This window comes from Phaethon aethereus, assembly GCF_964289735.1.
Source record: "Phaethon aethereus genome assembly, chromosome: 5".
In the NCBI taxonomy this organism is placed as follows: domain Eukaryota; kingdom Metazoa; phylum Chordata; class Aves; order Phaethontiformes; family Phaethontidae; genus Phaethon; species Phaethon aethereus.
The window spans coordinates 44,933,580-44,936,327 of record NC_138579.1 but is presented as its reverse complement, the minus strand read 5'-3'; positions in this window follow the sequence as shown (position 1 = coordinate 44,936,327).

Here is a 2,748-nt window from a genome sequence, read left to right as displayed (position 1 = left end):
TTCCTCATATTCATATCTTTTTATTCTGTAATCTCCACGTGGTGCACCTGGCTATCCCACTGACCCAGAACAGTCCGCTGCCAGTACTACACACTAAATTGTCTTTGTGTCTGTCCTTACAGTTTTGTCCATCAGCAGGCTCGGTCACTTCAACTCCTGTTACCCTGGTGTCCATGAGCAGCTTTAGAGCACTTGGCAGTGTTCCTCAGCGAGCACATCGTCCTGTGTCCGAGTATCACCGCCTACAGTAGCATTACTAATGGTGCACTGTCCCTGCCCTGGCAGATCTTCATCCGCAGCACAGACTGTGATCGGACGCTGATGAGTGCGGAGGCCAATCTGGCAGGCCTGTATCCCCCTGAGAGACAACAGATGTTCAACCCTAACATTTCCTGGCAGCCTATCCCTGTGCACACAGTGCCTGAGTCCGAGGAAAGGGTAAGTTAGTCCCAAGGATACGTACTGACTACTCAAATAGCGTGTTATGCTGACTTCTCCAAACCTCTTTGCTTCAATCTCAATTCAAATTGTCTTGCACTTCTCCTGGGACCTACCTTGCAAAGGTTCTTCTGTTAGCAGAACAAGAGGAGAATTCAGGGGCTGTGTTCACTCAGCGTTTTAGCTGCAACACCTCAGCAGACCACACACAGTCTGGAGTATGTTAGAAGGCAGTACCTCAGGCTGTTTATAGATGCATCCCACTAGTCAGGGTTTCATTACGGTCGCGCGTTTTGACTGCAAATTCTGTACTTCAGTGTTCTCGGTGACCTAGCTGCTCTTGTTGTCTCTGCCCAGCTACTGAAGTTTCCTTTGACCCCCTGTCCACGGTATGAACAGCTACAGAATGAAACACGGCACTCAGCAGAATACATAAATAAGACCAAAGAGAATTGGGTAAGTGATTGTTTGCATGAGATAAGGTGGTCTTAGGCTTGTAGTTAAAGTATTATCACCTCTATATAATCAGAGCTCTGAGAAAAGAGTAGGAATACCTGCGTATGTAAAACAGTATGAGATTAGAAAATTGAAGGCCTTTCTCTTTTCTCATACCTACAGCAATTCCTGCAGATGGTGGCAAATGAGACTGGGATCCGGGATGTCTCTCTCGAGTGTGTTTGGAGTGTGTATGACACACTGTTTTGTGAAGTAAGTTTGGCCATCATCTTACGGCCGCAGGAATTTGGTCTTTAGGACTCACTGGATTTGGTAGAAAATTATTTTGCAAAACCCCGTAAAACAACGTTTCACCATTCCCACCCTACAGTTAGAAATAATATTCTAATTTGAGAATAACAGTTCCTACTCACTAGAGGCACGTGCCAAGAATTACCTACTTTTGCACCCTATAACTTCCCACATTGTAGCTTAGATATGTATCATGCCAGAGCCTGAAAAAGTCCCACCTGCATCATCAATATCTCTTTTGAAAGTCACTAGAAAGTGACTGCAGTCCGAAATCTTTAGATCTCTGTGGACAAGTTAAGTAAGGTGGAAATGACATCTCTGGAAACTTAGGGAGCGTTAACTTTATGATTTAAGTTGGGAGCTTCAGTTAAGACTAATCCTGGTTCTATCTTGTTGTTACTTTGATAGATTACTTTTCTTTCTCTGCTTCTGTTAATGCCATCTCTAAAAGAAAGTAATGCTCTTCTAGGTTAAGTGGGGATCACCCACATCTGGTTTTTGACCTACTATAAGGTCCTTTGCCAGGGAAAGACTTGAGAGACAGATGTTGCCCTTTTCCTGTCTGGGGTGGGGCACCAAACTTTATATTCACGTGGACTTTCGTTGAAAGCACATCTCAGGAAGGCTTGAACAAAATAAAAAATCAGGTTAGGTGTGCTGTGATAGTGCTAAAGTAAAGGTCACGTATCAAGGAGACTTAGAGTTGTTGCATGCAAGTTTATTTGTGTGTAACTATACAGCACGATGAAGTAAATTATAGAGATCTTTCAAATCAAACTAGGTAATTGTGAAAGAAGCAGTAAACCCAAGTATTTTGGGTGTCACGCTAATTCTATGGAGGGCTACTTAGCTTGCTGGCAGTGGTATACAGTGGTTTGTACTATTTTGGGGATGTAAAAGAAAAATCTGTATGGAATTGCACTTTGCTATGTAAAGTAGCAGCTTGAGTTGCTGCTAGATGAGAATATTCCAGTCCAGAGCTGCATTGCACTGTGTAAATTTGCCCTTTGTATCACAAACGCAATCTCCTGTCTTGTAACAATCACAGTGAAGCAACTTCTGTTGGTAACAAAAGTTCTTTTGGTCAGAGAGATAAAGAATTTCAAATCTTCATTTTCAAGACTCATTTAATGAGCTTGCAGATTGGGCCCAGAAGGCCAGCTGACAACCGGTGTAATCCCCAAGAACTTGGAGAACAGCTCACTGTCCCAAAATGAAACCAGAACATTTTGAAGAAGGAGAGTTTTACTCTCAAAACTATACCCTCAGGCTGATCAGTTTCTTCGGCTGCTTTGGGCTTCCTCCTTTTTTCTCACTCTTACAAACAGTGCCCTAAAGAGAAGGATTGTTTTTCTCAGCTGAGACAGTAGATTCATTCTGCCATCTGGATGGGGAAAATGAAAAAGTCCAAGGAATAGCTGAACTCACCAGCTATGCTCTTTTTAAATTAATGAAAAACTAACTAAATATGTAAGTTGCTGATGGGACTTTCTCTGAACCGCTCAGACAGAATGGGCCCTTAAGGATATTCAGCCTCATCTTCTGGCAGTTTAATGGGATGTG